Here is a 27772-nt window from a genome sequence, read left to right as displayed (position 1 = left end):
TTACGTAGAGATTACAGAATGTTAGATTTGAAAAACCCCATTCTCATTATATACTTGTTTTGTGCCATAGTAGGTTAGCAGTGTGCAGCTAAATTAGATCTAATTTGTATTCACGTTATGCAACCCACTGAGTTATCCTTGTAATGCGCTAGTTTCAGTTAGCGAGTGTGACTCCATTTTGTATTTCGCAATCCCCATTAAGCTGTGTCTGAACTAGGCCCTGTTATTCATTTTGCTTGCCTCAGCCGAACACTGTATTTAGTTATTATTTTCTCTTCTGTTCGAGGTTGCCTTCTGATTCACTAACGAATAGGCCATTCTGCCTTTGCATACCTATTCAGGTATGTAGCTCTGCTCCCACATTAAGAGACGGTGTGACCCAGCATAGCAACCTTGAAACTGTGCTAGTGTGTGCCCATCTAGCAAGTGGGAGCCCATCCTTCTGTGCCTCCTTTGTTCACGCTCGGCCTAAGCCGGTAACTTTCCACTGTGGCGTGGTTGGGGGCTTCCTGGAATAATAGTTATGACAGACATCTAAGGGTGCAGGTCAGATTGGACTCCTCTGCAGAGTATTACTAATAAATGCTTGTTTATATTATCTACTGTCTGACCGACTCTTCATTACTTGGGAAGGCATAGCAAGTGGTTTTCAGTAACCCAGGTGACTGTTTTGGGTCAACGCCAACTTAGTTTTTCATGATGGGCCTACGCCAAGACGACAGGTGCTGGAGGTGTGGCTCGCCCCAGGCCTCCTTCCTGCATATGGCTTGGAACTGTCCTGAGGTAGCACAATACTGGGTGGAAATTTTCAGCTCAATTAATGGGATATTAGAGTTGAGGATGGGGCCATCACCACCCCTGGGAATCTGAGGGTACACGAAAGACACTGCTAAGTAATCTAGGCATCTGCTTGCGATGCTACTGTTGTCGGCGAAGAGGCGGGTGGCCATGACCTGTGGCAGGGCGGGGGCTCTGAAGACTAAATCTTGAGTTACGCATGAGACTTACTGCCAAGAACAGCTCAATGCATTCTAGGAACTGATGCCAGCTGCCTCTATATCCCGGGATATTTGGGGCCCCTTTCAGGACTAGATTAGGTCTCAAAATTCATCAGATGCTCATACAACCGAACCCTAGGACTCCACTAGGGAGGTGCTCTTGTTGGACCTGGGTACCACTTTGTCATGATTAACCCTGGGCGGGTAACTCTGGTCCGCCAGTGGAGTTTGCGGAGATTTGCCTACTCCGCGTACCGTGGCGAACTCGGAGTAGGCCAAAACTCTGCCTTTGTGGCGAAGTGGAGTTAGCCGCTCCCTCCCCCCTCCCAAAGCTTTTAAAAATGTAACGCACGTCAGACATACAACGTAGTTTTTTTTATTACAGAAGGACACGAGGAGCAGGACGGAGAGTGGCCAGGCAGGGGAGGCGGCAGACAACAGGTAAGTGGCTTCTTTTACATTTTTAAAGACTTTGGGAGGGGGAGTAAGTGTAGCGTATTTCCACAGAGTTTTTTTTAAACGGTGTGGAAATACGAGTAGAGGCACCATGCCTGCTACCCCCAGGTGTAGTCATGATGTAACCTACCGGTATTAATGTGCTCCCTTCTGTGTTTTAAGTCATCGAATTCATGAATCGGCCATTACACCTATTGTCGATTTTCTCTACTAAAATGCTGTAACCGACAAAATGCTTAGTTAGCAAATGCATGTATGTTAACTGCTGTACTTAGTTGTCCCCATTGTTGGGGCTGCTGTTCCCCTTTTTGCGTTTCCCTTTCCTTTTCTTCACCTCCCTCCCCTCTCCTACTCTTCCTTATTACTTTTCCTTTCCATTCCCCTTCCCCTGCCCTCCTTTGTTAGTACGAGTCCACAAATTTGTAATGAAGTGTACTCGCTGTATGTATTGTTTGATCTTGCATAGACAGTGGATTTCTTATGTTTTCACAAAATATTCAATAAACAAAATTTAAAAAACTAAGATATTTAATTCAGGACAGAATCCTCTCCAACACCCACAACTCCATGGAACTCTTTGCCATCATACAAGAATTAACCAGACCCTACAGCGAAACTACTGACGCCCCTCCCTCCCAAGACCTCTTCAACAAACTAAGGGCCAGATGTAGGTAGGCAAATACCGGTCGGTAATGGCCCAAAATACCGAATTTAGGCCGTTACCGACTGGTATTTGGATATTGAGATGTAGGGTCACCAAAAATACCGATTCGATAAATACGAGTCGGTAATTTTACAGATTCAGTAATTTTACCAATTTGGTAATTTTACTGAATCGGTAAATAAGAAATGCAAAAAAATTATTTTTGAAATGTTTCTCAAATACCGAATTTCATGAGATTCGGTATTTAAGAGTCGGTATTTACCATGGATTGGAAGCAGGTGGTAACCAGGTGCAGGCTATAAAAAAGGGCCCAAAATGCAACAGTGTGACCACAATGGCGGCATTCTACATGATAGCAAGGCGGCTACGGCTACAGGCAGCAGGAGAGAGGGTCTGGAGCAGGGAGGAGCAAGTCTACAGGCAGAGGATAACGCTATTTCAACTAACTGAGCCAGAGATATTGCAAAGGTACAGGCTACACCCCCACACCATCCTGGACTTGATCAGGGACCTGCACTCACTGTTGGAGCACCCAACCCCAAGGGTGCACGCCATCCCACCCCATGTGCAGGTGCTCTGTAGCCTACACCTGCTTGCATCTGGAAGTTAGCAGAGTGTTATTGCTGCGGTAGGTGGGGTGTCCCAGAGCTGCCTGTCCCGTTTCTTCAGGAAGTTCCTAGAGGCCATGAGGCAGAGAATGCATCATTACATCAGCTTCCCTGAAACTCACGCGGAACTGCTCAAGACCAAGACTGACTTATCAAATTGCATATTTCTCACACGTCAACGGCTGTATTGATGGCACCTACATCCCAATATGCCCACCTGCTGCCACAGAGTACATTTACAGAAACAGGAAGTCAACCCACACAATCAATGTACAGGTAATCTGTGATGCCAAGTACATTATCACGGACATAGTGGCCAAGTTCCCAGGAAGTACCCACGACTCCTACATCTTTCAGAACAGTGGGATCTACACACACGAGACAGCGGGGGAATTTGGTGAAGGATACCTGTTAGGTAAAACACTATGTGACACTCCCTTGATAGATATTGCAGATGTATGTGTATGTGTGCATGTGAGTAATGGCTTTCTCATTTACAAATAGGGGATAGTACATATGCCGTCCGCTCTTTCATCCTGACACCCTACCTCAACCCTGCAACCCCCAGCCAGAGACGATACAATGTGGAACACAAATCTACAAGGAACATTGTGGAGCGCACCTTTGGGCTGTTAAATAGCAGGTTCCGCTGCCTCCACAAAAGTGGAGGGGCACGGCAGTACTCACCAATCATCTGCTGTAAGATGATTGCAACTTGTGCAATGTTGCACAACCTTGCTACTAAGAAGGGCACCGAGGTCGAATTGAGCGACTATGAGGACCATGATGATGAACATGCACTGCCTGAACCCAACACAGCAGGAGTTGTGACACCAACAGATGGCAGACACAGACGGGCAGAGATCACACGCAACTACTTTTAAGTAAGTAAAGAGACACCGACAGGTGAAGTATGCACCCAACATAGTTTAATATTTGGCACTACACAGGTACTCAAAAGCACAAATGTGCAACACAAATGTAATCCATTCAATAATGGGAGTCCTGGGTCACTTCCCCATTTACTGTACAAGTCATTTACGCACACGCCTACCAGTGCTAGGTGTAAGTGGCTGGCTCTCTTCACTGGGTGTTTGGGCTGTTGGCTCACCATGGCACCTGCTGCTCCTCCGTGTCTCAACAACAAGGGGGCTTGTCATGCTGCTCCTACTGGTGCTTTCCTCACTTTCCAGTACATCCAGTGCTGCAGTTTGTGCTGTCTGTGCAATAATCAGCACCTCTACAGCACTGGTCACCCTAGCAATGCCCCTAGACATTGCTGTTGTGTGTGAGTCCCTCTTGCATGTTGATGCATAGTCTGCATAGCAGGGAAGTGGCTGTGGCCAGACGGTTCATTGCCTTACTTTGTTGCTGCGCATGCTGCCTCTCCTTGTGCCTTGCTGACATGTCCTGGTCCAGTTTACTGCACAGAAGCTGCACTGATTGTGTCATGTCCTGCATCCCTGCAGCCATCTCCTTGTTCACATCAACCAGTTCTCTGATGCCCTTCGCTATGTCTTCCACATTTGTGTTCAGGGTCATCATCTGGCGTTGCACACCACTGGATGGCCTTCCCCTGCATCCTTTGAATCTTGACCATGCTACCCTCCAGCCCACGGAAGACACTGGGACCCTCCACTTGTGCTGCAACACTGCTATCTCTGTGCCTGCGGCATCTGGTACCTGTACGGGCACCCTCTGCACTGGACTGCTGTGTGGCAATGCTTCCTTCCCCAGCCAAGGTTTGAGTGTCATCCCCCTCCATGTCACCTGCTGATGACTCCATTTGGACTAGTGGGGCACCTACATGCCTCTTGCTCTTTTGTGATGTAGGTGTTGTCAGAGTCAGTGACGCAGGCAGTTCAGGTGAGGACAGTGGCAGAGGGGATCCTGAACGTTCTGGGGACGCCTGCAGATGTGGAGACATTTCACGGTCTTGGGATGGTGGCTGGGTTGTTGGTGCACCTGTGTCCTCTGTGACATTCTCTGCACTTGTGGTTGCTTCCTGGCTGTCATCCCTCTCTGGTGCCGTACCTTCCTTCTCCCTGGTACGCCTGCGAGATGTCTCGCCTGTGGACATATAAGCGTACATTAGCTCTGTGCTCCTGCCTCACAGCATCTGCAATTAAATAATTCTCACTGAAAGACTGTACATGTTGCCTGCGCTTGATTATGTCTAATATGAATAGCCTAACTTGTTGCTTGCTGTGCTGTATGACATGGTGTTTCATTTAATGACTACATGTCCCATAATACATTGCTCCTGTATAGTGCTACCTCTCCTGGACTGGGGTTAACTTTGCCACATAGGGAAAAGGGAAGGTGATGGGGTGGGGGTGATTGATGTACATGCGTCTTACCTTTTCAGTTGGCAACTCTGGCTGAGCTGTCTGCATCTCCCAGTCCACAGACGCTCTCTGGCTCAATGGTGGACCCCACCTGCTCCTCAAGCTCCGTCAGGGGGGGTGCACGGTTCTTCCCTCCTCCAGTTTTGTTTGCCTCTTTGTGGAGCTCTGAATTGTCTGGCTCCTCAGGTCATACCACCTCTTTTTCAGGTCATCTATGTCCCTTGGAGTCACTCCTACAGCATTCGCCTTTGCTTGTATTTCCAGCCAAATCTTCCTTTTGGCAAATTCAGCCACAGTCAGGGACAGCTTGCCAAACAATTTCTGGTGTTCCTTCACCACCTCCTCCACGAGGACCTGCAGCTCCATGGTGCTAAATTAAATTTTCCTCTTCCTCTCTGGCTGTGCCTTTTCACTGGTGCTTGCCATTTTCAAAGTTTTAAAGCACAACGGGTTTCCTGTGGCTCAGCTCAGCTCTCACAGCCTCTCCAGAAGTTTCTAATTACTTGCAGCTGCCTGTGTAGCCACTTCCTGGTAGGGAGGGGGAGGGTGGTAGCACCTGATTGGCTGCCTACTTAAGTTTCACTTTTATTTGCTTTCCGATTCGGTATTTACCGAATCGGTACCGATTCGGTATTTACTGAATCAGTATTTCCCATTCATTCCTATGGGCCTTTTAAACCCATAGGAACGAATGGGAAATACCGATTCGATAAATACCGATTGGCAGATTCCGAATTTTACCGAATCGGTAACAAATACAGAATTTTTACCTACATTGCATTTACCGATTCTGAAATACCGAATCGGTAAAATGCGGTATTTTAGAGTCGGTAAATTGCAATTACCTACATCTAGCCCTAAGCGCCTTCTTCCACCACAAGATCAGGACACTCTATGACAACTTCAAAGACCAAGACCACAGTACCGACCTAACAACCCTCAACAGCCACGCCTCCCAGCTGAACCTCCTCACCTAGACCCTGGTCATCACAGAAAACACCGCAAAGACTATGAAAAGCATCCACTCTGGAGCACCCACCGACCCCTGCCCACCGCACATCTTCCACAGGCATCGCCTTCGCACCCGAACTATGACGGACAATAAACTGTGCTCTCAAAACAGCCACTTTCCCCGATGACTGGAAATGCGCCGACGTCAAACCCCTCCTCAAGAAGCCCTCTGCAGACCCGACAGACCTCAAGAACTACAGGCTCATCTCTCTTCTCCCCTTCACCACCAAAGTCATCGGGAAAGTCGTCGACACCCAGCTAACGCACTTCATAGAAACCAACAACTTCCTCGACTCCTCTCAATATGGATTCTGCAGCAACAACAGCACAAAGACAACCCTCATTACCACCACTGTCTACATCTGCACCCTCCTCGATCAAGGCTACACTGCAGCCTTCATCCTAATTGACCTCTCAGCAGCCTTCAATACTGTTTCCCACTGCACACTAGCCGCCAGACTAGATTCGTTCTTTTCTTTCTTTCCGAACACACCCTTTCTTTCTGAACCCACAGAGATCAGATGTCGAGTACCCTAAGGATCATCCCTCAGCCCCACGCTCTTCAACATCTACATGGCTCCACTAGCAAACATCATCAGTCTCATGCACCAATGACACCCAGTTTATCCACTTCCTCACCAAGGAACCCGCCTTCACTTGGCACAGTTTCCAAGAAGGAATGAAGGATGTTTCATTCTGGATGAGCAGTTACCTGAAACTCAACTCAGAGAAAACAAAACTCCTCATCCTCGGGTCCAACCCCACCCTCGGAAACCCTCCCACCCCTACAGACCATGTCTGCAACCTCAGCATCATACTCGACTCATCACTCGCCATGACCCGCCAGTTCAGCGCGTGTCCTTCACATGCTTCAAAACCCTTGGCAAACTCTGCATACTCCGCAAGACCTTCGGATGGATCCCCAACTCCAGGAAGACTGTCACCCACACACTCATCAAAAGCAGACTGGACTATGGAAACGCGCTCTATGTCAGAATCAACATAACACTCCTCTGCAAACTCCAGACCATCCAGAATGCCGCTGCCTGACTCATCCTCAGCATCCCACGACATGACCATATCACCTAGCACCTCTGCGACCTCCACTGGCTCCCAGTCCAAATAGTAATAACCGTATAACTACTCACACATGCCTACAAAGCCCTCTAGAACATCGGACCCCAATACCTCAATGAAAGAATCTCCTTCCACGCCCTCAAAAGAAATCCCGCCGACCTAGCCCTAGCCACTGTCCCCTGCATCCACAGGGCCAAAAAGGGTGGCAGATCCTTCTCCTATATCACGGCCAAAACCTGGAACTAACTCCCCCTCCGCATCAGATGAAGCCCGACACCTCCTTTTCAGAAAAGATCTCAAGACCTGGCTCTTCGGATGACCACAGAGCTGCCTGTACTCCCTTCACCCAGTGCTTTGAGACCCTCACAGGTCAGTAGTGTGCTTTATAAACCCCTGATTGATTGATTGAATGAGTTTCCCCTACTGCAGGTACAACATGCTTTCCTGCAACATTCAGTTTCCAAGCAGCCGAGGACAATGGTGGCTCTTTCTTTGAAGTGAAATAGGTCTTGCATTTATAAGACTTTGAGCTATTGGCACAGTAAACGCAGCCGCGGTCTGTACAGGTAAGAGGGGTGGGGCCGGGTCGGGGGGATTTCCTGAGATGAAGATGGGGGAAAATTATTTATTTATTTATTTAATTTATCCTCGCTGTCATCTGTTGAGTCCCCCCCCCCAAACCAGCCCCACCACCTCACTGCTCTAACCTGCATGGGCCGCTGCTGTGTAAACGACAATGCCTTTTATTTATGTGTTAATTATCAAAACAGATGAATAAAGGGCATTATCATGCCAATAGCTTGAACTCTCACAAATCCGAGACCTATTGCATTGGAAATACGTGTTGTAATTTGGTGTGAATCCGTTCCGTCGTTTTTGAACAATGAACGTACAGAAATATTTGTATGCCCGAACGGTTGGGTTCAAGGGACTCCAGCAGGAGTCTTGAGGGAGCGCCAATTCAAAAATAAAAAGTTCTGATTGTCCCATAGAGATTTTTTTTCCTTGGGCCTATTAGTTCTCACAGGAGTCAGAATACCATGGGAGTGAGCACTCTCATTGGCTGCCAGCAACATGAGAAAAATGTTGCTTTCTGCCATTACAGGACGCAGGAGCATAATCCCCTGTCCTGAGATCACAAATGAAGAGGGACCCCACCCCCCGCCCGGGCCAAAATAAAAATATTAAATCAACGGTTTTTGCTGCGATGCCAAAGAACTACTGCAGGGTTGCAGCAAAAACACAAAAGGAATGGCATCTGCCATTTTTTAAGTATATGGGGAGGGCGTGTGAGCATGTCCCCCAGTCCATTCTGTGCCCTGGGGACCGCATTCCCTGGGTTCAGGTATATTATTTAAGGGAAGGGGATGCATGACCCCCATTTCCTGAGCCGGTTTCAAACCTGAGGATATACCCTGTGGTCCAATGTATAAACTGATTGGCTGGAGCACGTGGCCTTCCTCCCTGAACTTTCTGGCTCCGGGGACCCCATCCCTGGGCCCAAATTAATAAATGAAGTGGATGGGCACATGGCTACACTCTTTTATCTTGCAGAGGTCCTAAAGACCCCATTCTTCAGTGCCATACTGAAAATTAAATTGAGGGGGGCCTTGCGGCCGCCCCTTCTCAACCTACAAAAGACCCTGGGGACAGCATAGTTCAGGGTGTGCTGTTTGGGCTGGCTTGAAAGGTGTGTGAAGGACAGGGCATGATGTGAGTCATAGTCACTGCAAACACACTTCTTCCCGCACAGCACAACAAGCCCACCGGGAACTGTGTTTCCCTGACAGTCAATGGGGATGTTCTGGCAAGATGGCTGACATGGGAAACTGGTGTCTGGAGCAGAAGGCCCTGATGTGTGTTGTAGTCAAGTCAAACAACAGGCAGCATTGTCAGCCATGTTGTCAGTACATTTCTACTCACTATCAGGTAATCACCGCCCCTGGTGAGCTGTTTGGGCTGTGTGGGAGGAAGAGTGTCAGCCCTGACTACATCTTCCAGCAGGCGCCGTTCTACACACTCTTCCCACCCAGCTCAAACACAACACCTGTGACTATGCTGTCCCTCATGGTTATTGCGAATGTACTGGCAAGATGGCTGACACTGGGGACTGGTGTTTGGGCCATAAGGCCATGATGGGAGTTGTGGTCAACTAAAATACTAGGCACCAGTGTAAGACATCATTTTCCGAAAACCACTATTCTGGTGTGTGTGGGCCCAGGCCTGATGGGAGTTGTAGTGACAGCAAACACTCCCACTCCCACCCAGCCCAGATAACTCCTCTTTGCCTATGCTTACCTCACACTGATGAGAAGTGTACCGGCAAGGTGGCTGACACTGGTGCCTGGTGTCGAACTCCCTTCAAGGGCCTGTGCTCCATACACCATGCAACAGTGTCAGCCATCATATTAGTAGATTTCCATTCACTACCAGATGAAGTGGTTGTGCTGGATGGGAAGAGGAGTGTTTGATGTCACTAACTCCCATCAGACTCTGTCAGACACACACCTTTCTAACTAGCCCAAATAGCTTACCTGGGACTCTGCTTTCCTTACAGTGAGTGAGAGGCAATGAGCTGACAAGATGGCTGACACTGGGAACTGGTATCTGGAGCAGAATGCCCTGATATGTGTTGCAGTCAAGTCAAACAGGCACCAGTGTCAGACATCCTGCTGGTATATTTTGCGCCACTGTGAAGTAAGCTTAGTTCATGCTGGCCTGTTTGAGCTGGGTGGAAACGTGTTTATAGGACAGGGCCTGATGGGAGTTCTAGCCATTGCAAATACTCCTCCTCCCATCCAACCTTGTTAACTCCTCTGGGCCTATTCCTACCTCACAGTGAGTGGAAGTGGACGAGCAAGGTGACTGACACTGCCCCATGTGTCTGGAGCAGAAGGTCTTGTTGGGTGTTGCAGTCAAGTCAAACAACAGGTACCAGTGTCAGCCATTTTGTCAGTATATTTCCACTGTCAGCAAACCATTATGGCATGTGGTCAGTTTTCTAAGGGTGTGAAGAGGGTGTGTAGGACAGAACCTGATGGGAGTTGAAGTAATAGCAAACACTCCTACACCCACACAGCACAACTACTTCATTTGTGCCTATGGTTACCGGACACTGAATGGAAGTGCACTAGCAAGATGGCTGACACTGTTGCGTGATGTTTGGTGCACAAGACCTTGGTGGGATTTGGATTAAAGTTTAGCACCAGGCACCAGTGTTAGACTCCTTGCAAGTACACTACCCCTCACTGCCAGTTACCCATAGTCTCAGAGGAGTTAGCTTAGCTGGGCATGGGTGTCTACCTTTAAAACAACCACCAACAGGGCCTTGTGCTTCAAACACCAGGGACCAGTGTCAGCCATCTTTGTCAGTAAATATCCACTCACTCTCAGGAAAGCATAGTTCTAGGGCTGCTGTATATGAATGGTGGAATGAGTCTGTGTAGTACATAGCCTGATGGGAGATCTGGACATTGTAAACACTCCTCCTCCCACTCGGCACCAAAAACCTACCTGGAACCATGCTTTACTGAGAGTGGTTGGAAATGTACTGCCAAAATGACTGAAACTGGGGCCTAATGTTTGGACAACAAGGCCACGATGGAGTAGAGGTTGACTCAGACACCAGGCACCACTGTCAGACGTCTTGGAAGTACACTTCCACTCACTATCAGGGACAGCAGCGTTCCAGGTGTGCTGTTAGGGCTTGGTGGGAAGGTGTGTGTAGTACAGGGCCTGAGGTGAGATGGAGTCAGTGCAAACACTCCTCATCCCACTCAAACCAAACAGATCATCTGGGCCTATGGCTACCTGACAGTGAGAGGATGTGTATTAGCAAGATGCCTGACACTGGGAACTGCTGTCTGAACCTATCACAACTAGAAAATCTACCATTGAGCCATAAACACAAGCCACCAGAGACAACCATCTTAGAAGTACACTTATCAGCATTGTCTAAACAACACTCTTCCTGGTGGCCTGGTTGGGTTGGGTGGTAGAAGAAGTGTAAGTTTCACATATTGAACTTAATCAATCAAACATAAGTTCATTGAAGTAGTCTACCATAAAATGGCAGAACACAGAGGGGCAGATTTATGAGGCACTTGCGCCACGTTTACGCCGCTGTTGCGTCACGCAAGGCGGCGTAAACGTGGCGCATCCCTACGAACGATTTACAACGTGACGCATCTAGGCAGATACGTCACGTTGTAAAGCCCTGCGCCGCTTGTGGGCGTTCCGGCGCAGGGTGGACGTTCCGGGGCAGGTGCGCCTCGCAAAAGTGGCTGAGTGAAATCTATAAGATTTCACTCAGTCACTTTCAGGCCAATGCTGCGTCAAAAGCCTGCGCCTGCTTGAAGCAGGCGTAGGTCTTGACGCAACATTGTGGAGATGGGGCACCCCCGAGCCTTGCTGGAGCTGCGTCGCGCTTGCGACGCAACTCCAGCAATGCGTCACCTTTACGGCACAGATGCGTCACGCATCTGTGCCGTTTTTGCCCCATGGTGCGCCGCATCATAAATGCGGCGCACCAAGGGTGGCGGAGCTGTGGCGCACTGTGGCGCATGTTAACTGGCGCATCCCTGGGGATGCGCCAGTTAACATAAATCTGCCCCAGAGTTTGTGATCTCAGCTGACTATAGGAAAAATGTAAACAATACATGATCTGTGTACTCACAAAGCTAAGCAGTCACAGATGTGGCTCCTCACAGCCATTCACTTGTGTATAATGAGATGAGAACAAGAAGCACCTCACTCACACCATTCCAGCAGATTTCTGGGGAAGTAAACAGACTGTGAGTGTGTAGCCACCCACACCTATATGACTGCTAAAGACATGCACTAAGCCCAGTACACAGCCCTCCAGAATCCCTCCATTGGGAGATAAAGAGTACATATGTGACTGTAAAAGTACAGTTCTGGAAAAAAACAACCCACCTGCGTCATTCACAGGGTGTCACAAACCAGTCAATGTCTTTGGACATGTAATGTAAACTAAACACAATGTGCCCATTTATGCACGTAGCCGGACATGTTCTTTAATCCCCATCTTGTCAGAATTACATTGTACCCCGAAAATATAGTCCAGCATTATGGATGAAGGAGTCTAATCTATGTACATGAACTCATCATTAGGTGCAGTAGCCTATGTAATGGGTATGATTTGAGGGGTAGTGGACATTCACATCAATGATTGTGTCTTTTATGTACCCACAGGGCGAGCTGGGAACACCCCAAGAACTTACCAGAGCAGCCAGTCCCAGATTGTGGTCGACCAGGAGCGCTCCAGCGTCTATGTCTCTCAAAAATCCTCGGACAGCGAGGACCAAGCTGGCCCATCAGGTTTTGGTCACCACACAGCACCAGTGTCTGCTACAGTAGGATTCTCAGCTATTACTCCCAACACAGCAGACAACACCCAGCTGACCCATGCCCTCACAGACACAGCAGCCTGAACCACCACTGACAGCACAGCAACACAGGGCACTCTGGAATTGGCAGACAAAAACACCCCTGTCAACAAAGAAGGAGGCTCAGTGTTGACTGTGCCAATAACAACTGGTCCTGCTAGGGTGGGTAGGGGTGATGGGAAGGGCTGTGGGGACATGCGCGGTCATGCAGCTGGTGCTGCTGATGAGGAACACCCAAACCTCTCATGGATCCTCAACGCCTATGAGGTTTGCCAGGGAGATTTTGCTATTCAACAGCAGCAGGCAGGCCAAAGTGAAAAACTGGACATGTTCATGAGCAAAATTGATGACACAACTGCTGTGCATGGGACATTGTCACCTGACTCTGTCAGATTTCGAACAACATGTCCACACTTCCCTCTGAGCCCAAAACATCCGGTGCATCACCATCAGCACAAGCCACATGGAGGGATGTGAACTCTGGCCGAATCCCCAGGACTGCAGCCTGCACCTGTGGGTTACCCCTCAAAATGTGAAAAGTGTCATCCGAGGAAGAATTCCTGAAAGACAGATGGCTATGCATCACCCCAGGAGGTGACAATCTTCCCCAGATATCCTCCATTGTGTGCCAAGCATTCACTTTGTTGACTGTCATTGAAATGTCCCACATTGGATAAAGGGACTGTGGACTTACTTTGAAGACTTCATCTGCAAACACTTTCAAATACTGTCTGCACTTTCACATATTTTTGGTTGTGATCACACCACCATTGTGTGAAAAAATCTCCCACCTTCATTCCCCAAAATAAAATACTTTTTCCAAAAGTACTTGCTCATGCCGTGACTTAGAAAACCAAATGTACATATTGTAATGACCTGCAAAATCACAAAGTAGATCGTGTCAACAACATTGGTAACAACTTACTGCCAAATAGTAAACTAAGGGTTTGTGAGTAAATGTACCTTGACACAGCATTATAGATGGACACAACAAGGTTATCACATAACCTTTAAACATGATACAGATTCAATGGAAGTCAATTGTATGCAAAAGTATCTCAATTTGTCAGCTCAATCAACAATCATTGTTAGCAAACCAAATCATCATGGACCATTATTGTAGATAAAAATGTTTGGAGTTGTGTGATAACAGACAATGCACACCTCAATGTGGAACACAGGTTTATTTTCCAGATACAACCTGCCACATTAACACAAACTAAGGTCATATGACACTTGATCAAAATAACCACAAATTAAACAAAAAAAAAATCTGGTCAGAAGGTAGTGTGTGCCATGGATTTCCACACAAGTTCGAAGTTGTAGAATGTCACAGCCTAATGTGTCTGGTGGATACAATTCTTATGTTCACATGATAAAGTACCTTGGTAAGGAGACACAAAGAACAGAGTCAGTAACCCAGGAATAATGTTGCTTAATGTTGCAAATTATGTCAGCTAAAGCACATGAATGTCAGTGCGAATACAAGCTAGTATTGATGGTAGCATTGTACCTGTAGATTGTGAATGTGTTTTACCCATCTCTGTACAAACCTCAGGAAAATTAACTTACACTCACCAGCATACACACACATTATACAACAGTAACACACAAAAAACAGTTTGGGGTTGTTACCTTCTTGAATACTTACATTAAGGTGAAGAATTTGTGGTTAAGTTGTTGTCTTAAATCCCGACCATCAGCTTTTTTTTCTTCTTTTTTTTATTGAGCAGAGACACAAGAAAACAGTTGGTATTTATACATCACAATAAATGTTTTACACTGTAAGCAAAACACATCTTAATACAACAAAACATCATCAAACTAACAATCAGCAAGATAATCCCAAACCCTTGAAAACGTCTTAGTTGCCCCCACCAGCTTAGCATAACTCAAACTCAATCCAGACAAGACCGAGTTGGTCTTGACCGGAGGTGGTTGCAGTCCATGGTCCCCTTCCTTCTGGCCCCCCTCACTCGGTGTCCCTCCACTTCCCGTTTCCAAAGTTAAAACCCTAGGGATTTTCTTAGATTCACAACTTTCTATCCACTCACACATTGGCTCGGTTGTCTCTTCTTGCTTCTTCTCCCTAAGAACAATTAGGAAAGTCTCCCGCTTCTTCTCCCTCCCGGCTTTGAAAATCATTGTCATGGCCATGGTACTGTCCCGTATCGATTATGGCAATGCTATATATAATGGGGCCCCAGCTTACGCGATCCATCGTCTGCAGCTGGTGCAGAATCAGGCTGCCCGTCTGATTCATGGCCTCCCTAAATACCATCGGGCCAGCCCACTACTCAAAGCTTTACACTGGCTGCCGGTGCGAGAGCGTGCCCTTTTTAAGCTTGGCTGCCTTACTTTTCAGGCTAGGTCAGGCACCGCCCCTGAATTTCTTTGCTCTGCCATTGTGCCCTACCTTCCAGGCAGAGAATTACGTTCCTCCCACTTGGCCCTCCTAGTCACCCCCTGTTTTAAAAAACAGAAGGCAGGTGGAGCGAGGTTCGCTGTCCTGGCTCCAGCATTCTGGAATTCTCTTCCTGTTGGCCTTCGCACAACGCCCTCCTACACTCAGTTTCGGAGGGAACTCAAAACTCTCTTGTTTGCGCAAGCCTATCCCGTCTAAACCCCCTCTAACTGCTGCCGTCCATCGCAACCTAAATAGCGCCATGAAACCGCTGGGTAAAAGTGCGCTGTATAAATGCTTTTAAATTCAAATTCAAATTCAAATAAGCTTCTTCAAAACATTTTGTGCATTTCATTTTACTCAACCATTTCTCAAACAAAGGTATTTCCACTGAACTCCAATTTTGTAAAATCAATGAACGGGCAACCAGCATAGCAATAGCAAGAAAACATCCCTGAGATTCGGAAACTATAGCCTCCTTAATACCTATGCCAAATAAAGCAACTTCTACTGAAGGTTTATAAATTTTCATTATTGCGCCACTAAAATATGTAAATATTTTTTCCCAAAAAACTTTTAAATTGGGGCAGGAAAAAAACATATGTCGCCATCCCCCTTCTGCTAAAGTATCGCAGCAAAAACAACTATTTATCACCTCTGGAAATATTTTATTTAGTGCTTCTGGAGTGTAGTATGCCATCCAGTTGGCAAAAAATGCCTTTCTTTTATAATTAGCCACTCTAAAATCCCTATTGCCTAAAGAGAAGGGGGCATATTATCAAGACAGGCGATAAAATTATCGCCGTTTTAGCGGCAGAAAACTGCAGCTAAAACGGCGATAATGGGCTTGATAATATGCTTTATGGAAGTCCCATTGAATCCCATGTTAGATGTCCTTCACATTTAACATGGGTTTCAATTGGAATTGCATTGAGCATGTTATCAAGCCCATTATCGCTGTTTTAGCGGCAGTTTTCTGCTGCTAAAACGGCAATAATTTTATCGCCTGTCTTGATAATATGCACTGAGATTTTTTGACATTCTTGATAAGAGAAAACACACTGTGTATGAACTTCAACCTTCTCCAACATCTTTAATACCAAAGGAGACTCATCTTGATAATTCAATAAGTGATACCAATTGCCCACTCCAGATAATCTCGAAACATATAGTGTGGAAGCAATTTTACCAGGGGGGGGGGGGGGTGTTAAAAATAAGATTGTACTTTTTCCAAAAATGTATAATTTGAACAAATTAAAAAAAAGAAGGTTTATTGGGACCCATACTTCTTGCCTGAACTTCTTCACAGGTAATTAACCTGCCCTGAATGCCCAATTGATTCAAAACCCCTAACCCAGAATCGTTCCATTTTTTGAATTGAGTAGAATGAATATGTAAGCCTAAACCTCGACACTCGATTAATTTCAAAGAAAAGAACCCCGAAAAGTCCTTTTGTTTAAAAACCATACACAGACGATTTGAAAAGTCCAATAATGTTTTATATCGAGTTCTCTTTGGAAGTTTCAAGGTCTGTAAAAAAGTAGGGAGTTGAGTTCCAGCCTCTTGGATCATCTTGCTGATAAAAAAACATATCAACCCGACAAGGTTTAGATAACAAACATTCTACATAATCAAACAAAGATGCATCGTAATATAACCGAATATTTGGGAGCGCCAACCCACCCAACTGCCGGATTGGCAATTTGACTCTAGCAGTCTTTTTATTCCACACAAATGATCTAATCATAGCGTTGATCCCTTTAAAAAAACTACTGTTGAACTTAACCAGAATATTTGTGAATAAAAAAATCAAAAGAGGTAAAATCGACATCTTAATTAATGCCACTCGCCCTATCAAAGTCAAAGGAAGATTAGACCATTTGTTCAGCAAATTCTGAATCTTAATACTGGTGGCTTCTTAGTTATTCTTGACCAATTCCCCATAATGACCTGTAACATATATTCCCAAATACCTAAAATAATCAGTTTTCCTCACTTGTTGTTTTAATTCTTCTGGAAGGCATACCGGCCCAGAATTTAGCATTAAAATTTCAGTTTTATAAGGATTAATTTTATAGCCCCCTATTTGTTAGAATTTCCTAAATTCCACCAATGTTGACTGTAAATTTAATGTTTCTGGCTCTAGATATAAAATAGCGATATCAGCAAAAAGTTTCAATTTTGCCATTCCTTCGATTGGGGCTCTAATATTCCTATTGGCTCGTAATCTAACAGCAAGAGGTTCGATAACAAAAGTAAAAAAAAGAGGTGATAAGGGACAGCCATGCCTGGTCCCACGATTTATCTTTGATAACCCTGCTTGATCCCCGTTGACTATAATCTGAGCCTGTGCACCTTGGTAAATATTTTTAATCATAGTTAGTACAGATAATGGAAAACCAAACCTAGAAAGTGTATAAAATAATGAATCCCAATTAACTAAATCAAAGGCCTTTTCTGCCTCTACCATCATGATATAGGCAGGGACCTTATTCATATTAAAAAAATCAATGGCTTCAATCAAAAAATGGGTATGAGTCGACATCATCAGACCTTAAATAAACTGTTTGATCACCATGAATCACTTCCCTAGCTGAAGAGGTAAAACACTGTGCCCAAATCTTGATGAAACATTTGTAGTCAGTATTCAATAAACTGATTGGACAGTAAGAATTCAAATTATTAGAGGGTTTACCCTCTTTACAAATAGCTTTACCAAAAAATGGATCAACTTCTTCATAAAGCATTTATAAAGTTCACTCGGAAACCCGTCCTCTCCACAAGCTTTTGCTCCCCCCAAAGATTTAACAGCTGTCACTATCTTGGCTTCTGTAATTTTCACCTGCAGCATCATCACTACATTTTGCGATATTTTAGGAACTTGAAGAGAAGCAAAATACTACTCAATCAACTCAAAATTAAGCAAATGATTAATGGTATACATTTGTTGAAAGTAATTAAAAAAGATTTAAGGGATATCAGCTCTATCAGTAACTACTGTATTAGATTGAGCATCTATTATTTCTACAATGCAAGTGGATTCTTGATGAGCCCGAGTTGACCAGGCGAGCATCTTGCCCACCATTTCGTCATAGACCTTCTGAGAGTAAGTCTGGGAGCTATTTATTTCTTCTAAGATAAAACAAATCTCTTAAAGCCTTCCTAGCCTGTTCCAGCTGAGTCCGATTTAAAGGACCCATGGAAGTAGCAGCACGGTTTAATGACTGCTGAAGTTGGGCTATTCTATCTAAGCGTTCCCTAGTTTTCTTAGCAGTGGTGGCAATCATCTGTCCCCAGGCAGAAAACATTTCAGCGGTCCCTTCATTAATAGAAATGTACTCTTTTATTGAACAGCTGAATTCATCAATCCAGACTGCATCCTGCAAAAGAAGGCGTTCCATCTGCCACTTGGACTTACGTTTTTTGGAAAGGCCCAAACCTATGTATACTTGAACTTAAGAATGGTCTGAAAAAGCATTGGCACCAATATCTGCCTCTCTAAGAATCACAGAGCGTGAAAACAACAAAAAATCTATACAAGATGAAGTTTGATGTTGGCTTGAAGAACAAGTATATTTACGCCCAGTTTGATTTAAAAAACGCCATCCACTAGCTGAAGATCATCTATCAGAGCTCCATAAAGCTTCTTTGTTTTAGGTTTCAATTGTTTTTTTCCCTCTGTTGGAGGTATCCATTTCCAATCCTGAATATAATTAAAATCGCCCCCCAAAATAATTTGCCCCGAGACTCCAATCAAAAGTTTATGAAGAGTACATAATGCAGAGTCGTCATCATATATTGGCCCATAATAACTAACAAAATAAAAAATCTGACCGTTTAATGATACCTGTACCCATAACCATCTTCCCTGGGGATCGCTTTGTTCCTGAAGAAACATCCAATCAAATTCCCGAGAGAAATATATAGCCAACCCCCGCATTGCAACACCTGCTGAAGCAAAAAAAAAAACCTTGAAAACATTCCTGGAATATAAAGTTTTGGAGTATTAGATTTCAAATGGGTTTCCTGTAAAAAAGAGAATTTGAGGGTTTAAAGTAACTAGCCACCTATTCACACCACTGTATTTACATCTGTTCAAAATGTCATTAACATTGACAGAGAACTGTAGAGTAGAGGTCGTCTGCGATAACTATGTGTAGAATGTAAACACAATTGTTTTTAGTTACAAATGTCCAAAATACATGCATTAATACAAACAGAACCTGACATATGATCTCAAATTATGCAATAGAACATTTAAAAGACATGTTTTAATGAATACGTTGATCTTAGGTACATTTTACAGTATTATGTCCCTTTAAAGATCTGTTACCACAATATGGTGTCACAGCAATTTCATTGCAATAGTGACAAAATCAATACTGTCTGCCGCCATTCATGTTAATCATGCATCACTTACTAAACAATTCCCCACCAACTTAAAATGGCCACAGGGCGTGTTTACACAGTGGTGAAGGGAGGAGACCGGGCCTGAGGTGACGTGTGCAAACACGCCCTGTGGCGCGTTTTAAGTTGGGGAAATAATTCCCCTTCAATACTGAGGGCCCCTGGGAGACAACTAGCCCACCAGGTGCTTCCAGTAATTGCCACTGTGCTGCGTTACAGAGAGGTGGTCTAGGCCGTGCCCCTTTTTACATCAAACATCCATTTACTTGCATATACAGTTATACACACACCACCACACTTACTTCTACAGAAAGTTACACAAACTTACTCTCTTAAACAATCACTTATAGAAAGTCATACTTATTTATACAGAAACTCTTCCAATCTCTCACTCTCACATATACTCACTTATATAGACCAATACTCACATATACTAGTTTAAAACATATGTAGTTACTCATAAAGAGACTATTGAGACAGTCATTCACTCACTAACACACCCATACACACACTCATCCACCCGCTCTCAATCTAAAAAATTGGAGTACAGGGCAGTTATAATGCACTATAAGAGGGAGATAAAACTTGCTCAAGCCAAGTTTTATGAAAATAAAATTAATATGGCAGCTAATTCCCCTAGGGAAATTTTTAAGATTGCTAAATCTCTGATATCTCTTCCTGCTGAGAGACCTATATCAGAGGGGGCGCAGGTACGCTGTGAGGATCTTGCCACTTTCTTCTCACAGAAGATTCAGGCCATTTATTCCCAATTAGCAGCAAATGATGGGGGCACTATTCTACTGCCCACCTCAGATCCAGACCTGCCTCCATCCTGCTCCTTGGCTACCTTTCCACTCCTGGACCCTAATACTTTAGATTCCCTTGCTCAGAAGGTTACCTCAGGATCCCCAAATGACCCTGCTCCACCCCAGACCTTAGTAAAAGCAATGGACACCATCCGCCCCTGTTTGCTAGAGGCTCTTAACACCTCCATTACCTCCAACTCTGTACCAGCCGCCTGGAAGTGTGCAATGGTAAGGGCCCTGTTAAAAAAAACGAATTTGGATCCTAACAATCTATCCAATTTTCGCCCTATCTCGCTGCTTCCATGGATGAGTAAGTTGCTGGAGAGGCATATCAACAAAGCATTAGGGGAATATTTGGAGTCCAATAATTTGCTCCAGGTCTCCCAAACAGGGTTTCGCCCACAACATGGCACTGAGACCGCTCTTTTAGCGGTCACGGAGTCAGCCAGAGCCATAATGGACCAAGGTGGTAAAACAGCTATCATACTCTTGGACCTCAGGGCCGCGTTCGACACTGTGAACCATGCCACATTATTACATCGCTTGAGTGGCTTGGGAGTGTCGGGCGCGGCCCTGTTGTGGCTGACCTCCTTCTTGGAGGAACGCTTCTTCCAGGTATTTGAAGGCGAGGTGACATCATCAAAACATCTTCTCAGCTGTGGGGTTCCTCAGGGCTCCTCCCTGAGCCCCACGCTGTTTAATGTCTATATGCAGCCTCTGGAGAAGATCGTTCTCCCCTTTGGTGTGCGGATTGTCACCTACGCAGACGACACTCAACTCGTGGTCTCTTTGGACCACGAGGGGGGTTCGTCGAACACTTTGGGTCCATGTCTAGAGGCTGTAGCTGGGTGGATGCAACTCCCCCCTCCTAAAGAGCAGATAAAGAGTCTGGGAGTCTGGTTGGACAGAGCGCTAGACTTCTCGTCCCAAGCTACTATCACTGCCTCTGTATGCGTGGGGCTAATGAAAATGCTCCGGAAAGTGCTCCCTCTGCTCCCATTCCAGGCGAGGAGGGTCATGGTCCAGGCCCTGATTCTCTCCCGCCTGAACTACGGAAATGTTTTATATCTTGGGGCCCCGGCAACAGTGGCAAAAAAACTTCAGGTCACTCAAAACTGCGCCGCCCGCCTACTGTTTAATATCCCTCGCTGGCAGTCGGCGAGAACCGCCCTAAAGGAGCTTCACTGGCTTCCAGTGGCCTCAAGAACATTATTCAAGGCCATGTGCATCCTGCACAAATCCCTTCATCAAACTGGCCCGGCAGTACTGTACCCTCTAATACCACCGTATGTGCCGCTTAGAACCCTACGTTCAGCTTCACTGCACCTGGCAACCAAAGTAAAAATCAAGAGAGCCCGATGGGGCGGCCGCTCTTTCACCTATTCAGCGGCGAAGGCATGGAACTCCCTGCCCCTGTCCCTCAGGAAAAACAGCAACCTGATGTCATTTAGGAGAGAACTGAAAACCCATCTGTTCTCAAAAGCGCATTAATCCTTCCCTGCAGTCGCACACAGAATTCAGTCCCTAGCGCTGCGAGGCCTTCGGGTGGTTATGCGCTATATAAATGGAATTTTCAATTCAATTCATACAGTCCTTCAACACATACAAACAGTGTGTCACTCATTCATGCATCCATGCGCTAAGTAACACCCCCACCGAACCTTACAGACACTCAGACACTCATACTGATACTCAAAAAAACAACTAATAACCCATACAGACAGTCATGTAGCTACTCACCAACCCATGCAGCCGCTTATACACAAAGTGAGACTGATAGAGATATGTACATATTTAAATATTACTTGCTAAACCATTTATTCACTAAGATACACCTAATCAGATAGGTATACAATCAATTTTACAAAAAAATCATCCATTTTGACACCTATATACCCATTTATTTTTCCATCAACCTTGAGATATACATATATAAAACATATTTAATTTTCAGAAAAACACATATTCACTGGATGATGTCATCAGTGATGTCATCAGTGATGTCATTTGAAATGTCATCGTGATGTCATGAGTGATGTCACTGACCATGTCATGAGTGATATAATAAGTGATGTCATCAGCAGTGCACTGCGGGCGCGTGAGTTATAGTTAGCTGAACTAACTATAACGGGGGAATTTCTATTGTTTTGTACGAGTGAAATGTCCAGCTAACTATAACGCCCCTGAAACCTATGTTTTTTTCAGTGAATTTCTAAGGTTTTTAAATACTAATTTCTAACTATAACGTTACTGAAACCTATGGTTTTTTCAGTGAATATACATATATATATATATATATATATATATATATATATATATATATATATATATATATATACATATTACCTACTGGTGACCGTTATAGTTAGGACCTAGTTACCATAGGAAAATCTCAACATTCTATTCCCAAAAATTTTAGCACCGATTGAAGAATCTTCGCGAAATTTTCAAAACTTATGGCCCGCTTCGGTCAACTCCTATCTTGAAAGGTTCGGGGTGATTTGGCAAGCGGGGACCGAGAAAAAAGGATGGTCCCAAAACGTGTTTTCTCCATGCAATTTTCCATTGGAAACTTTCGACACGGCTACAGCCCAAACTGCTAAACGGAATTACACCAAATTTGGCAAAAAGGTAGCCCTTGGCTCAGAAAGAACCCTTTTTGTTAAATGGTGTAAATACGTTCTGTAGTTTTTTAAATATGAATGGAAAAAGAAATATATATCTGGGCGGAGCCTAACCACACATCTCATCGTGAGATCTGATTGGCTCTCAGCACTTCATCCAAGAAGTGTTGGCAGCCATCTTGGGACCAATATACTTGATAGCACCTTATTAAAAAGCATTGCAGTTAATAGAAGTTTTTAAGACTTTAGTTACATTGTAAATCATTTGTTGATGGTACCATACTCATTTTAGGAATTGTGGTGTTCTAAGGGGATTTTACCATGTGAAAAAGCCTTCTGCTGGGATATCATGAATCATGTTTGAGAGAAAACTATTTTCTCATGCTTTTCCCACAGAGGTTTGGAAGGTGATCTATAAGCTAAACTGAGAGCATATTTTCTGTAAATTCACATCATCTCTCTCAGTCATGTGAGAATGAAGAGTGAGAATGAAGTCTGACATTCTCAGTAAAACATGTACATCCAACAAGGGCAGAGACTGTCAGCTGATTCCTTTGTGTTCTACTGCAGCCTCCCAGAGTGTTCTAAAGAACAACTATAGCGCTAACAGTCCTACTTATGACAAATGTATTGCACACCTGAAGCCATCTTGATTGGAATGAAGTGGTAACTCTTAAAACATTTAATTTAAAAAGGAACACAATGAGGGGGTTCATTTTGCCATAGAAAGTATGATTAGTGCTGCAGAAAGAAAAATTAGGGCACATTTTGAGTGACTTCTCAAATCCTCTTCTGTTTCATTAAAAAATTATGACATGCAGATTAAAACATGCACTTTCAATACCAGCAGCAGACTTCCCTGGTGAGCAGTAGCTTTACTACAGTGATCTAATAAGCAACTAGAGTGCTTACATTCAGAATTTATGGCAAATGTGTGACACATCTGAATGCCTTCTTAATGCAATCAAAGTTAAAAACTGAAAGTATTTCCTACTGAAGAGACTGTAGTAAATGAGGAAATTAGGAAACTTCATAACAAATAAGTCACCCAAGATGGCCACCAGAGACAAAAGGGCCCAAATGTAGCATAAATATTACCCAGACGTAGCCCAAGTATAGCCCAATGACAGAATGTCCCAGAGTGTTCTAAAGAACAACTAGAGCGCTAACAGTCCTACTTATGACAAAAGCATGGCGCACCTGAAGCCATCTTGATTGGAATAAACTGGTAACACTTAAAACATTTAATTTAAAAAGGAACACAATGAGGGGGTTCATTTTGCCATATAAATTATGATTAGTGCTAAAGAAAGAAAAATTAGGGCACATTTTGGGTGACTTCTCAAATTCTCTTCTATTTCATTAAACAATTCTGACATGCAGACTGAAACATGCACTTTTACTACCAGCAGCAGACTTCCCTGGTGAGCAGTAGCTTTACTACAGTGATCTAATGAGCAACTAGAGGACGCTCCAGACGTACTTGCCAAAGCAGGTGAGGGGTTCAAAGCTGCTCGCCTCATTTCCTCCCGAGCAAGATTAAGAGGATGTGTGGTCTGGAGATGCTTGTAAATAGAAGCAGTGCCACAAGAGTATTTTTTTTCACGGCCTCTTAACAGGACTCGGTCACAAATTTTGCACATCACCTTTCTCGCATTTACTTTCTTCTCTCCAGGTGGAAAAGTGAAGAATTTCCACACGACAGATTCGGACGTGGTGACTCCTGCAAGAATTCTTCTTCAGAAGATCCTTCCTACTGCTGCTGTCCAGATGCCATTTTGTTTGATATTTTTTGAAAAACACCAAAAAAAACAAGCAAAAAGGGTTCTTGTAGGAAAAGAGATGTCTCTCTAAAGATGCTCCAACAAGAATGATTAAAATGGGTGGGGTCCTTCAATAGTTACAGTGGGAAATGTTATGAACCAATGAAATCTTTTTTTGAGGTCACATGGGATCTGCGCACTCTGCGCTCACGAAGCACGCACCCGATGCGACTTCGCGAAAATATATTTAAAAATAATATAAGATTATTATAAGTACAAATATATTATTTTAATGAATATCTTAGATAATCACTTGCCCTAATCTATACTAATATAATAAAGAGAGAGCACAAACCTTTGAGGTGGGTAATCTCAGTAACCACAGCACCAATCACAACACCCAATACAGCGTTGGAAAGGGCAGTTGCAGCAGAAGGACATAGACTATGCAGACGCCCACCATATACATTTAAAAGGTAAAAGAACCGTGCCAGCAAAGTAGTCCCTTGTGGGCGTGTCTGCGTTGTGCTGTGGGCGTGACAAACGCTGGGGGCGTGTGGTATGTTCCGCCCTTCATGCCATGTCTCATATCGTGTACTGGGGCGTGGGCGTATGCGGGGCACGGGATTACGGAAAAAAAAGCGAGTGTTGTGCCCAATATTTCATTGTTTTTTCTTCCCAGGTTCTGTACATTCCAGCTCCGGGTGTCCACCCTGCTCCCTTTAAATTCCCCTGCACCCCATAATCATAACCCACCCTTACTCCTTAAAATACCCCAACACACTGAAACACTAACCCATCTTAACCCTATAAATATACCCTGTACCCCAAAACCCAAACCTATCCCTAAACCCTAAAAATACCCCTGTACCCCAAAACCGAAACTTATCCCTGAACCCTATAAATACCCCTGTACCTCAAAACCCAAACCTACCCCTGAACCCTCAAAATACCCCTATACCCCAAAACCCAAACCTAGCCCTGAACCCTAAAAATACCCCTGTACCCCAAAACCCATACTTATCCCTAAACCCTAAAACTATCCCTGTACCCCATAACACAAAACTATATCTGAACCCTTAAAATACCCAAACACCCCAAAACATATACCTCAGTACCCCAAAACATATACCCCTATACCCATACTTACCTTATCCAAACATTTTTAAAAAAACATGCTTTTACCATTCATGCATTTACAACGAGTTTTCATTGTAAATGTATAAGTGGTAAAAGCATATAAAATGTAATTCCATGCGTTATAATGGCATTTGCGGAGTCATGGTACTTTCGTAATGAAAGTATGCGGAGTGATGGTATGCGGAAAGTTGCAGAATAATGGGTGTTTACCCTCCCCCGGTAAGTACATTGGTGGCACGGCGACCCACATCTCCAGCAACATACTCATATTTTTTCACCACCGATTTGAAAAATGCACAGGTCTCTCTCATTGATGGCCAGCACCGACATACACTTTTAGACACACCTCCCGCCACAAGTTCTAGAATTGTGAACTTTAGAGCTGGGGAGCTACGTTCGAATCTCGGCATCAGCTCAACATCCTGTGATTCCAGGCAAATCGCTTTGTCTCCCCGTGCCTACCACAAATCAATGTGTTCTTCTGTAATGTAAATTCTGCTCAGCCATGTTGTCGAGTTCGCGCTGTATAAAATTGTAAGGAAAAATAAAGTAGGGAAACTCGAGTTCACACACTACTGAACGCGCACTCGTAAGTGCATCAGCAGTGCACTGTGAATCAGAGCGTTTCACAGGCCTGTCACATATAAGAAATGCTATCAAAACGAAATCCTACAAAACAATATACTACTGGCCGGCAGCAACTCATACTCGGACAACGTCGGGACAGGCTGCTAGTATGTATTTAAAGAAACATACATATCATTTTAGAACATAACATTTTTTTGCGGGAGTCGCGCACCCAGCGTGTCCCAACGCGTATATGACGTCACGCGAGACCCGCCACAGTCGGGTACTGTAATGCGCATGTGTCGCAAACGCGCGGGAGCAGGAGTCGCTGACTGTTGGCATACCAATCGCGCACATCACGTAATATTAAATACATATGGTGTAACTGAAAATCACACAGCCGGTGCACACCGCACACGGATCCTCCACAACTATTCTAAAATGGCGGCTAGAATCCGTGCACCCACCATGATGTGTACGCTTTGGGTGCATGACTCCGAAAAAAAAATTGAAAATTATATAAATATATTGAAATAAAATAAATAAAAAAAATCAACAATATTTCAGTTTGAATTAATTAAAAAAAAGTTTTTGGTAATTTTCTGAAAAATATATAATGTTATTTAATAAATCAAATATTTATAAATAAACAGTTAAAAAACTGTAGATAATCAGTACAAAAAAACTACTATTACACTTAAAAATTAGCACTTACAAAACCTTTGAAATTTACTGAAAAAAACATAGGTTTCAGAGACGTTATAGTTAGAAATTAGCATTTAATTAAGCTTTGAAATTCACTGAAAAAAACGTAGGTTTCAGAGACGTTATAGTTAGAAATTAGCATTAGGTTAGCATAGGTTTCAGGGGTGTTACAGTTAGCTGCACATTTGACTAGTACAAAACCATAGAAATTCCTCCGTTATAGTTAGTTCTTCTAACTATAACTCACGCACCCGCAATGCACTGCTGATGATGTCACATATTACATAATTCATGACATGGTTAGTGACATCACTGAAGACATCTCAAATTACATCACTGATGACATCACTGAAAACATCATCCACGTGGCAATCTGATACACCTCATCATACACTAGTATAACCTTTCATCACTGACTGTAAAATACAGAGTACCATATTTGAAATCATTGACCCACCAATACCAGTTACTACATACCCACTCACTGATTCCTAAGTCTACACACACAACTACCCATTCAACAACAGAATCACTTATACATGCAGTCACTAATTAATAGAACACTGTCAAATTGGTTAATCAGTCATCCTACTCACTCATCAAAAAAATAATCACACTTACATTTACTCACTTACACAATTGTACACACAACACCTCATGTAGTAACTCATAGTTAATATGTTTAAAAATCACCATTACAATTAAGTATGGGCGAATTTTGAGAATTCGCGAATTTGCGAATTCGCGATCCGCAAAATTCACAAATTTGTGCGAATTTGCGGATTT

General features: G+C 44.2%; 3 long non-coding RNA genes across 3 annotated transcripts in view; 1 reads left to right on the top strand and 2 right to left on the bottom strand.

The window, feature by feature from the left end:
• The window catches only part of LOC144761376 (uncharacterized), a 205572-nt gene that overhangs the window by 32677 nt on the left and 145123 nt on the right, over positions 1-27772 (bottom strand). The gene's annotated exons all lie outside the window — the stretch shown is intronic.
• LOC144761375 (uncharacterized) lies at positions 1390-13367 on the top strand. The gene is made up of 3 exons (XR_013595693.1): positions 1390-1439; positions 3231-3610; positions 12377-13367. It is a non-coding gene; the product is annotated as an uncharacterized LOC144761375 (long non-coding RNA).
• LOC144761374 (uncharacterized) lies at positions 13740-14282 on the bottom strand. The gene is made up of 2 exons (XR_013595692.1): positions 14222-14282; positions 13740-13954 (listed from the first exon to the last, which is right to left on the bottom strand). It is a non-coding gene; the product is annotated as an uncharacterized LOC144761374 (long non-coding RNA).

This window comes from Lissotriton helveticus, chromosome 6, assembly GCF_964261635.1.
Source record: "Lissotriton helveticus chromosome 6, aLisHel1.1, whole genome shotgun sequence".
In the NCBI taxonomy this organism is placed as follows: Eukaryota; Metazoa; Chordata; class Amphibia; order Caudata; family Salamandridae; genus Lissotriton; species Lissotriton helveticus.
This window is presented reverse-complemented; position numbering and strand designations above follow the sequence as displayed.